Source organism: Nelumbo lutea, chromosome 6 (assembly GCF_056320005.1).
Source record: "Nelumbo lutea isolate HS-2025 chromosome 6, American lotus-T2T, whole genome shotgun sequence".
Classification (NCBI taxonomy): Eukaryota; Viridiplantae; Streptophyta; class Magnoliopsida; order Proteales; family Nelumbonaceae; genus Nelumbo; species Nelumbo lutea.
Genome location: NC_142689.1, coordinates 57,772,197 through 57,783,988, shown reverse-complemented (window position 1 = coordinate 57,783,988; position 11,792 = coordinate 57,772,197). Strand labels below are relative to the sequence as shown.

The 11,792-nt window shown below is 32.9% G+C and overlaps 1 long non-coding RNA gene across 4 annotated transcripts; it reads right to left on the bottom strand.

Moving 5' to 3' along the window:
- Positions 1 to 906: 906 nt before the first annotated feature.
- Positions 907 to 9,430, bottom strand: LOC148849043 (uncharacterized). Of its 4 annotated transcripts, none has more exons than XR_016101417.1 (7): positions 8,984 to 9,430; positions 8,633 to 8,832; positions 8,442 to 8,541; positions 6,060 to 8,349; positions 5,144 to 5,175; positions 4,776 to 4,991; positions 907 to 3,354 (listed from the first exon to the last, which is right to left on the bottom strand). It is a non-coding gene; the product is annotated as an uncharacterized LOC148849043 (long non-coding RNA). The 4 variants fall into 4 exon arrangements; XR_016101418.1 differs by having other exon boundaries at positions 907 to 1,936; positions 3,173 to 4,991; positions 8,984 to 9,425; XR_016101416.1 differs by having other exon boundaries at positions 907 to 4,991; positions 8,633 to 8,894.
- Positions 9,431 to 11,792: the final 2,362 nt, after the last annotated feature.

Sequence of the window (11,792 nt, the reverse complement as noted above, 5' to 3'; positions counted from 1 at the left end):
AAAGGAGAATAACAGAAATTTTCGATACTACTTTGTTCCATGAGCCAAAGTTCAACACTACTTTGTTCTTGAATACTAAATTCCTTTCTAAATACAAATTTCTTACAATGATATGAAGATTTATTTTTGAAGGACATATTAGAGAGCTTCCAGGATGTAGAAGTCTGGTCTGTGAATTAGGGAAACCTAACCTTGATTATAAATCCTTCTGGGTCATTCTGAAGGGTTATCCCTAGGAAGGAGGATAAATGGTGGTTTCCAATTCCTTGTATTCCTCTAGGTGGCCTCTCTGAGCACTAAAACAGTTGCAACACAAACATGATTGAGCGAATCAAATACTTAAAGCAGCAATGACTATCAGCAACGGTATCCTTACTAAGACAGAAGTCCCAGAGATATACATAGAAAATCTTCCAAAGTTGAAGCCTCCTTGCTGATCCAATGCTTCAACAAGAACTCTCTTTCCTAGACTTTGCTTTTGCTTAATCTTGTCCTGTCTCCACTTTCTAGAGCGGAAGATCTAGTTTGGGAGATGCAACTTACCATTGTATATGTATTGGTATACTACTAGAAAAATCACCTATAGAGGCAATAAAAATGCCTCTAAAGACAGAAAAATGCCTCTAAAAGAATTAGATGCACTCAGGTGATTACCTTTAAATGTCTAGCCTCTAAATGTTATAGAGGCACTTGACTTATAATTAGAGGTACATCTAATAAATGCCTCCAAACTTATTCGCCTCTAAAAGTAATCTTAAAAATCCTATTTAAACTTTATAGAAACATTAAAAACTGCCACTAAAGTATTATTTGGTCTTATTTAGAGGCACTTGTGACTGCCTCTAAAGATCATTTATTTATGTTTTGAAAAGTTGTTTTACCATATGCAAAGCTTATATAAACATATTTATAAACATTTAATTTACTATTTAAAACAATTCATTCACATATCTATTGAAAGATAACCATTGTTTCTAAATATTGTTTCATATTGAGTGATACAAATTTAAAGAGAAAAGAACAATCCATCTACAAAAAATATGGAATAAAAAATACAAAAAACAATTCACTTCCTACTCTAAGAAAAGAAAAAATGCATTTCATCTCAACACCATCTACATTCTCTTTCTTCTACAATCTACAAGAAAAAAATTATACAACAAAAAGCCAAAAAATAGTCAAATTAATAACTATAATTTTTCAAAAGCAAAAGATCTTAAACCATTTAATTACATATATACTGCATGACTCTTACCTGAAAAACAACCTTTAGAAGGTAGCATATTCCTAGTCTTGCATCAAAACCTTAAATTCATACCCTAGTATATGTCAAAGTAACTTTTCATACCTTCCTTGTAGTTAAAACTTGAAACCAAAACTTATAAACCATGAATCTTACTTAAAAAAAGGCACTTTGGGGGGTTATCTCTGAGAACAACTCCATCTTCAACTTATCATAGTTAAATAAACAGAATACCAACCAAAAGACCCAATGTCCCAAAACCTCAATTAGAATTAAAGAAATAGCATTAGATTTTCTATCTCATATTCTTGAACTTCCTAGGTTGTTGAGGCTACAACCAATAAATGATTAATAAAAAATTATGTAATTGCATTTGCATCCTCTGCGATGTTCAAGAAACTTGATATCTTCTTGGACAGTTCCTTCATCCTCTGCATTTGCATCAATTTTGTTATAATTTTGGTCACTTTCCTATTTCTTGGTTTGTTATACAAAGTTTTCTTTTAATGTTTTTCCTGTTCTTGGTATTCATATAATGTATTCAAACTTCTTTAGATAATCCTTATACCATGTAACCTAATTTAAGACATTATTGGGTGGTCTTACCTAATAGGGGAGAGGACAAACACCAAAAATCAACATGCTCCAAAGACAACCTTCAAACATTCTCTTCCCTCTCTTGTCTACTTGTACCTAATCATATTGACTCTAAGATTGAGTTCAACCTTTAGCATTAAATTGTTAATAAAAATGCATTCACTTTGTGTGTGCATGTGATAGAGGTGTTATTGGTTTTTAAACAATACAACCTAAATAGGCATGCCATACAAATTTAGTGGTGTAACACACCTCGAGAATTGTGTTTTAGAAACTGATACCACATTTGAGTTACTAAGATTAGAAACAAGAAATACTTTATCCAATACATTTGACTTCTGCAACTTTTTTCTCTTTAAAAACAAGAAAGTATCATGTTGGGGTTGAATGCTTTCACTTTTCTCCTAATTGATGAAAATAAATGAGCATATATCATAATACAAGAATGGCCTTAAAACATTTTTCCGCAATTTATAAGCATTTTATACTCACCATCATTTGCATTCCTTTTCTTCAACAATTTATAAGAAAAAAAATACAAAAGAGAATTAAATTAAATTAGTAATTATAGCTTTTCAAAAGAGAAAAAAAAAATCCTACCATATAATTAAATATAGTTATAATGTCAAAGTAAAAATTACTAAATGTTACATTACCAAAAATGAAGGCCAAGCAATGGTTGATCCAACAGATGTACCAATTGTTTTAAAATGCCCATATGGTCTTATCAAAGGCTCTTCATGCAATATTGATACCTCAATATATACCTCAATATATACCCACTTTTTTTTATGGATCTTTACTAACAATATTCGCTTTGCCCACAAATACTTGTTTTCTCAAACTTCTTTAAAGAACTTTTGTTACATCTTATTATGAAATCCTATTGTTAGTAGAAAAATACACAAAAAAATATATATATTTAAAGTAAAGCATCAAATCAGTTTTGTTAACTACCTTGGGCCTATGATTATAAGTATTATTCCCTTTTCTAGAAAATGAAGTTTGCAAATAATAAAATATCATTAATTAATATATAATAATTATATAATAGTAATAGTAGTTATTTTATGTGTACTTATTCCATACCTCCAAGAATTCTTTTTTTTTTTTTGTGCATTGTTGCCAAAGCGACTTGAGACGGACGAATGTGAAGGGGAAATCCATCATATGGATGGCTAAACCATGCTAGATGGTTGGGTGAAATTTCAAAAATTTTCTTTTAGCCTTCCGAGAATCACATTCCTAGTTTTATAAAAATTGTGTTTTTCAATGATCGTTCTTGCACCTAACTGGACCAATTCTAAAACTAAAAGAAAGGGAAAATAATACCTGATATGAATCCCACACATGTAGTTCCCAAAGTGGGTGTTCACGCCCAAAGAGAGTACCAAAACCAGCCTCCAATGAAGATGGCGCAGCTTAGGGTGAAGCCAATTCAACAATGCAGTATTTCAGCAAGAAATGCAATCCAACAGCTTGGGTCGAGCAAGGGTTGTGAGCATGAATTGGATCTGATGTTTTCTTACAAAAATCAGATATCAAAACTAATCTCTATCAGTCCAAGAACTAAAGGTCGAACTAGGGTTAGGGTGGCAAGAGCGGAAGGAGAGAACTAAGAGCAAAAGTGTGTTATCTGGAGCAGTTCGCCCTCCTCTATTTATAAACCTTAAAGGTTAGCTTTTTTAATCCAATCAGGATCTTCCTAATCCAAACCTTTATTTGGATTTGGACTCTTTAAGTGGATAAAACTTATCCTCTTATCCTAAAGGCTTATCCAAACCCAAATTCGCCCAAGTCACATGACTACTTAAACTGTCTTGTGACTCCTTAATTAATCCAATTAATTATGGGCCTTAGTCCCATTAAGTAAGTAAGCTCACCCCCCCCCCCTTTTATTTGTTGGCCAATTTGACTCTATTTGTATGGTGTGGAACTCCAACAATGACCTCACAAAAGCCCATATGGGTTTAACCTAGCTTCTGTGACAAAGCCTGACCGAATTCACTACTAAGCACAGTGAACCCTTGAGTCCATTAGTACGGGCTCTTAATGGGCCCAACATTTACACTAAATGGTCATTGAGTCTAATCATCTTATGAAGGCCCAGAGACAATGGTCTTAAGTGAGATTAGCCCATCAGGAATAACAACCATAAATGGTCTTACACTTAACCTCTTAGCCCTTAATGATCAAACACTACCCGACAAGAGAGGACCTCTCCCTCGGCCGCAAGGTGCAATGTTGTACTCTCTACTCGGATGGATCCCGAGAATCAAAACATTTTGCAAACCTTTTTCTTAAAAAATAATATATATTTTTATATAAATATATTTTGCAAAACAAATCTCAAACAAGTTTGAAATCTATTAGATTTATTACCATTAGAGTTATTATCAGAGGCTGATTGGAAGAAAACATAAAAGAACTCCATCTTATTTCTATTTATATACCATCAATCCATCATGTATGATCACAGATCCTTAAAGCAACTAGCATGAATGTGCAAGTAAAAATCAAAACCATATATGATAATATTTTAAATAATTATAGATAAATACAAACAAATAAAAGTTTTAAAATAATTTTATGTTTGGCTAGATCAAATTAATTATAGTTGATGCTTAGTCGTCCCAAGCAACCACACCATGAGCATAACCCTGGCCTCAATTGACTAATCATTCTTAATAGAATTACTTGTTTTTGTATATTTATAGTTTTGTTGTTGACTTGAATTTTTTTTTCATGAATCAAATATTTTTCACGAGTTATGAAGATCCAACTCAACCGTAAAGTTCACCAAAATAATCTAGTAAAAACCTATATAGACATGAGGAATTCTAGTTAATTTGAAACAACCAATTTTTCATACCTAAAATCAAATTGAAATAGAAATCGCATAAAACAGGATAATTTGAGGCACAAAATCCACTACCTTTGAGATTGAAAGCATTTGAAGAAGAGAGAGCGGCAGTCTTGGAAGCTTGGAGGAAGAGATGATTGCAACCCTTTTTTATCAGACTTGAAGGAAGCTTGGAGCAACAGTCTCTCGGAAGTAATCGCAGAAACTGAACCGTCAACTATTGCTCCCATCAATATTTGATTTATGAAGCAAATAGATTGGCTTATGTCCATTAACCAAGCAAACAGACTGGTTTATGTCCATTAACCAATGGAAAACAGGGTAAGTTCTCCAATTATGTGGAAGAATGCAAAAATCTGGATTTGTCCTATGTGAATAGCTAGATGACAACTCAATTAAACAGAAAAGTATCATACAACAATAACGATAGAGATATTCACCTTCTTTATCCCATATTTGCAAAAGCTTTCTCCTATTTAAACACCCAATAAGAAAAACTCAGATTATGTGCACAAGAGAAGTGCAAAGTTCCAAAATATTAAAAATACCATGTATGTCGAGCAATAGAAGAGACATACCCAAGGCTATACAAAATAGACAGAAACCCAGACTCAAATGTATTTTTAAACATTTTTCACGACAACCAACCAGAACTATAACAACAAAGTCAGAAAAAACTTAATCAATCACCGTATTAAATGTAAGGTCCCTTAAAGAATTAAGGCACAAAGTATACTAATCAACTAGATGAACCATCCAACTATCCCAGAGATTCAAATATTATACCCAAAGATTTAGGATCTAAAATCCAAACTAACCATAACAAATAAAAACACAAACTTGAATGACCTAATCATCCATTAAATTTCACTCGCTTCATAAGTTGAAGAGATTTCATCAGGAGCATCTCCAGCGATCATGCCAATCAGCTGGTATTGGCCATCAACATGGTAGAACTATTAGGTAAATTATGAACAAAAGACATTGAATTCTCTAGGGTATCAAATTCCTCTGTAGACAAAAGGAAAACCTTCTAGCCAAATCACTAGTTCTCAATTAAGGAATTGAATTTGTTAAAATAATAAAAGTAACAACTAAATTTCAAATTGAAAAACCCTACCGTCCTATTCAGCTAATCCTAAAATAATTTCAACAAAGACTTCGTTGGATTTATGGGTAGAAGGGGCTGAAAATAGTTTTGAACTAAATATTTTTGCCCCTTTTATGATGAAAACATTGTTTTCCAACCCGCAACATAATTGAAGAAATCGAGCAAAAGGAATCAAATCCTAAAACGACTCCACTATTTTAAAATTAATGAGAGAGAGAGAGAGAGAGAGAGAGAGAGAGGTTTACTTGTTGATTATCGTCTGGTGGTGCAAAGCTCAACTAAGAAGGCGGCGCCGGTAGTGCGAAGCATGATTGAGAGAGAGAAAGAGATGACCAAGAGAGAATCAGAGAAAAAAAAGTGGCACGGGAGAGGGAAGGAAGAGGAAGAAATAATATTTCCAACTACTTTCTTTCTCCGCCAAAATTTTAGGGAAAAATTATAATTTTAGAGGAACTTGTTAAAATAACCCTTTTAAGTCAGCCTTCTATTATACGTTACAGAGGCAACTTTTTTTTTACCGCCTCCGGCCAACTGCCTCTGAATATAGAAATTGTATTAGTAATACTTTAATTTGTCAGTTTTGTCTCATTTATCAAAAATAGAACGACCCAACCCAAACATGTGCACGTGGACATTAAGTTCTTCTCCCATAAGTTGAGACAAAACATTATTTTTTATATTTTCACTTTAATATGGTAAATATTCACTTCATGAAGAAAAAAATTAAAGAGTAACAAAGAAAACAGCTTCATCAACAGGTGTTCCATCCTTTCTTGTATGAGTCAACATACAAACAACTTCGTTCCAGTTGGCTCACTCCTATATGGCCTTTTTGCTCGCTATTCTCAAGGAAAAAAGATAATCAAAATAATAGTAAATTGCAAAAAAAAATCATTAAGATTGTTGATATCATCCATAGAACTTACCTCTTACTCTTGCTCTTGTATTCTTCCAAAACTTTTTAACCCAGTAGTGTGAACAATTTTTGTCGTGAATAATTTGTCTTATTTCTATTACTACGAGCCTATTCATTAAATAACAAAATTATAATTGATGAAAACAAAAAAAAAAAAACATTAATTTTTTTAAATGAATAAATTAAACAAAAGAATAACAAGGAACAAATAGAGTTCCAAAACTCATTAAGCTGCTTCCATTGATTTGGAAGGACCCAATTATCACATTTAGAGAGTTGCTCATTTTCACAACCTAAATAATATTTTCTTTTCAATCTACACTTCCAGTCCTTCCATTTTTTTCTCAACGGACTTTAGGACCCAACTTTTATCGTTTGCATCAAGTTTAAACTTTCTTTACATCATACAAAGAAATCATGCATTGATATAATGAAATAAAATAATATATATAAGATAAATTAAGAAGTTTTATTTCTTACCACAGTTTCTTCCCACATGTCGTCTTTAAATGCTTGTGGCATTGCTTTCCAATTATCAAAAGAAAGAGGGGCCCTATTCTCCATTCTTGTAAGTGTACTAAGAAAAGTTGACAGTTTAGAAGAATTCTTACAAATAGGTTGTCCATATATATTTGTATCAATACAAATTTGTTGGTCTTTTGACATAGGCCATGTTTTTCAGACATCGTATAGTGTCTCGAATTCTTTGGTACATATCATCTAAGTTTATTAGAGAAGAAAACACTTCAATAGTAACTATATATATTTATGTTTTTAATTATAAGTATACTAGAAGCTTAATTCACCTGATGATTGAGTTGATCCTGAATGATTCAAATTTGATTGCCCATAATGAGGTGGAAAAAAAAGAAAGCTTATCTTTATAATTTTTGTCACATACAAAATGAAGTAACAATTTCAACACTCATCATTTGACTTAATCATTTTCATTGTTCTTTTTCTTCTCTTCAATAATAAATACTGTACCATCTATACCTATCCTTTCCCAGCTAACATCATCATCCAAACTTTGATTAAGACATGATAAACTTTGTAAAGTTGTTTCAATGTCTTTTGAGCCATCCTCGTACAAATCATACAAGTCTCTAGGCTTTTGCTTCACAACAACATGACAATCAATATTGATGGGATCTTTCACATAAAACACTTGCTCTACTTGAGATGCAAATATAAATGGTTCATCATATGGGTGTTGACCACTATGACAAAACTGCGTAAAGTTGGGTAATGTGAATCCAAATTCATCCTTCTTAATTCCTCTACCATGGTTTACAACATCAAGCCATTCACGCTTGAACAAAATAAATCTTACGGTTCCCATGGTATTTTAATTCAATGACATTTGTCAACACACCATAATAACTCACATCTTCACTAACAGGGTTTTTATCATTGACACTTGCATAGCTTATCGTCTTTGTAGTAATAACAACTCCACTATTTTGAGTTTTTCTTCTATTATCCCGATCTTTGGTATGAAATTTAGTCATATTTATCATAAATCCATCATATCTTTTAGCAACATCATTAGTATCAAGAGCCAACCATCTAAGGTCATTTGAAACCAACTCAGGCCTTGTTTGTTGCATCTCCATAACCTATTAGATAAATTAAAATTAATTCAGACATACGAGATTGATCAATGAAACTGAACGTGCAAATATAGCATGTTATAATAGCAATTACTTACATGATTGCCAAACCATTCATGAAACTTTTCGCTACGGATGCGTTCTATGTCTCTAACTCGCTTGTAATGATTTATCTTCCTAAGATTGTTTATATGCTCTCTGCATAGTAATTAATTTATATAAGACCCAAGGTATTAAATTTTATTTAATAATAATAATAAAATAAAAATAGTGAAAGATCGAATCTTACTATTGAAAGAGGATGAATTCATCACAATTGAAGAACACATATCGATGTACTTGTATCTTTGAGTTCTGGTCTAGGACAAATGGTTCACATTTTCCAAAGGGATGACCTATTTGTCGGAAAATAAATGATTGTTTTCCCACTACAAAGTTACCATAATCATCATTCCTTATAGGTCAGTTAAGCCTCGTCTCTACTCCCTTCTGCAATTGAACATTCAGGTCGATTTCTATTACGAACATATGATTTCAATGTGCATAGCTACCTAATTGGCAAATAAAGTTGGAGAAAATGTCTATTGGGGTTTAATTATAAAAATATGATTAAAATAATTTTCAAAATATTAAGACTTACCTTTCAATGGGGTACATCCATTGATACTATACGGGTCCACATCCATTGAAGGCTTGAAAGCAAGCTCATGATCTGCAAAATCATCTATGATGAAATATTTTCCGCCACATTCAAACCAAGATCAAGATTGTTTGGAGATGGGTTTTATTCCTGAAGCTCACAAAGAAGATGTTGTGCTAAGAGAGGAGGCTCGGATGGGGATGGAGGATGAAATAGAAGAAGAGTTTGAAGAAGGGAAAGAGGAAGGTGAGGAGGTCTCAGAGGCATAGAGACAAACTTGATTTGTCATGGAGCTGCATGCAGTTGCTAGATCCTATCCTTGAAGGTGAGGATCTTATCGGTAATGAAGAATACAAAGACATCTAAGATTTTGGTTGTACTTGTGGTGTGGAGATAGTCCCTTGATGAAATCTACCCTAGCCTCTTTAATGCAACCACAAGCAATGGATTTACTAATTAGTTATTTTCAAATAGAGGCAACTAATATTGGCTGATTTTAATTATATTCCTAGATCTAGGAATAGTTAACCCATGAGATGGCGTCTTGGGCATAAACTTCTTTTAAGAGAAGTTAGGTTGGTTATCCTCCTTTTTTGTGAACTCTCTTGTCCTATTTTGAATGGCAATTATATGGCTATCAAAAAAAAATGCTACTTCTCTTAAGGTTTAAGTGATTTCTAGGTGATCTCCATAGTTTTCAAGGCACCAAGGTGAACCTATGCAATGGGGGAAGGGGTGCCTGTGGGTTTTTTTTTTTTTTTATAATAAAAAATTATAACCGTAAGGTAATTCCCTAGGTTCTATAGTAGCAGCAGTAATCTTTGACTAGTTGCCTAGTGGTGGAATTTTTTTGCATAGGAACCATGAATCCTAGAGTAACTCCCTAGGTTCCAAGCAACTAACAACCATCTTTCTTTGATAGCTATCTATAACCTTCTTGAAAAGGTATAAGCTTAATATTAAAACATAGAAAATCAACATATTTATGAGAAAAAAAAAAGAAAAGAAAATTTAGAAAATATAAGGGCTGGCCCTCTATTTTTGTCTAGGAAAAGGAAAAATGGTGGAAAGAAAAGAATATGATGATGATGATGATTAAATGTTGATTGGACAGGATTTTAAGTTTTTTTATTAGTAACTCAGAAATGATTTCATTACAATTATAAGAAAGCAGAACAACAATAAGTTGTGAAAGATACAAGTAGACACTGGGTGTCTAAATACAACTGAGCCCGGCCAAAAGCTAAAACATAGCCTGTCTCTATACCCCTTGCTTGGCTAGACCATCTACCAAACTATTGGCAGATCTTCTAACCCAGTTAACTTGAATAAACATGTCCTTAGAGAGCCATTTGAACTGCCTAAGATCATTCCTTAGGTGCCAAGATACTCCTTTCCCCTTCTTTAGCCAGTTCACAACTATTTTGGAGTCACCTTCTATAACTAATCTTTCAAAGCCCAACTCTTTGGCTTTCTAAACTCCAAAAAGAGCTGCCAAGAATTCTGTAATCATCACATCTCCTTGCTTAATTAGACAGAATTTCAAATTCTTCCTTGCTTATTGGTTACGGTATTGAAATCTTTTAGGGTTCAAGACAACATACACCAACATGTGTGCTGATTGAACCCTAACAAAAAAGAAAATAGAAAGAAATAAGCATGAACATCTGTTGCTCCATTGTGATCTCGTCTACTGGATTTGGGCATGACTACTGCAGCATTTTGGAGTGAAATTGTGTTTCTTGGCTAGTGTGAAAGAATTCTTAGGAACTTGGCATGTAAGGGGGCTAAGCAAAGCTGGAAAAGTAACTTGGAGCAAGCTCTCAACAGTTTTCTGGGCAGTATGGTGTGAAAGAAATAGCAGAATTTTTGAAGGGTACAGAGAACAAAAGAAGTGTTCAATAAGATTTTGGGAATGTTGTTTACATGGTTGAAAAATCTCTCTCTATTTAGAGATAGACACACAAGTTCTTTTATTTTTTTATCAAGATTCTCTTTTTGTAAGAAATATATAGTTGTCTTGTGTTTCAGGTGGGGTGTATTGGGTCTGTTTCCACCCTGTTACAGAATCTCATTGTACAGGGTTTTCCTTTGTATTTGATTTCCTTTTGAATGAATTACCTTAACTTATTATTTAAAAAAAAAAAGAAATAAGTATAAAAACCCACAGAACAAATATATTAATTTAATAATATCTATTTAATTATTATAATATTAAAAAACAAATAATACAAGTATCTGATTGGTTGGTACTAGTTCATTGTTATAGTCAAACCCTTATTCTGAAGTAGAAATCATTCTGGAGGTGTTTTGAAGATAAATTCTATTGAAAGAAAGTTGAGAGAAACATGAGAGAGTTTTAGTATGTTAAAAAAATCCAAGGGGGTGTTCAACAATGTGAATGGCTGTTTACTAAAACAAAATCAACTACTACATCAGCAAAACTGTATTGTATAGTTTTTATGATATGACAGGTGCTTTTTTTATAGAAAACAAAACCATTAGAGGAAATGGTTCCAGAAAACAACATAAGTGGTTTGGGTTTTATAAATGCATAGAATGTTCCATGAGATTAACTAACACACAACATAAGGGTGTGTTGGTTGATTCTTCAAGGTGTGTATTATGCAACAGTGCAGATTCTACAAGAGACAATTTGTCCTTTCGGACAAAACTGCTTTCTTGGATGTGTATTGATTAGTATAGACAGATCTGCTAATCAGGTTTCTTTGATAAGAATTACTCCTGAAAATTCCTCTTTGTACCCTTGATTCATTGTGGAAATTTCAGACTAACAAACCTTCCATCC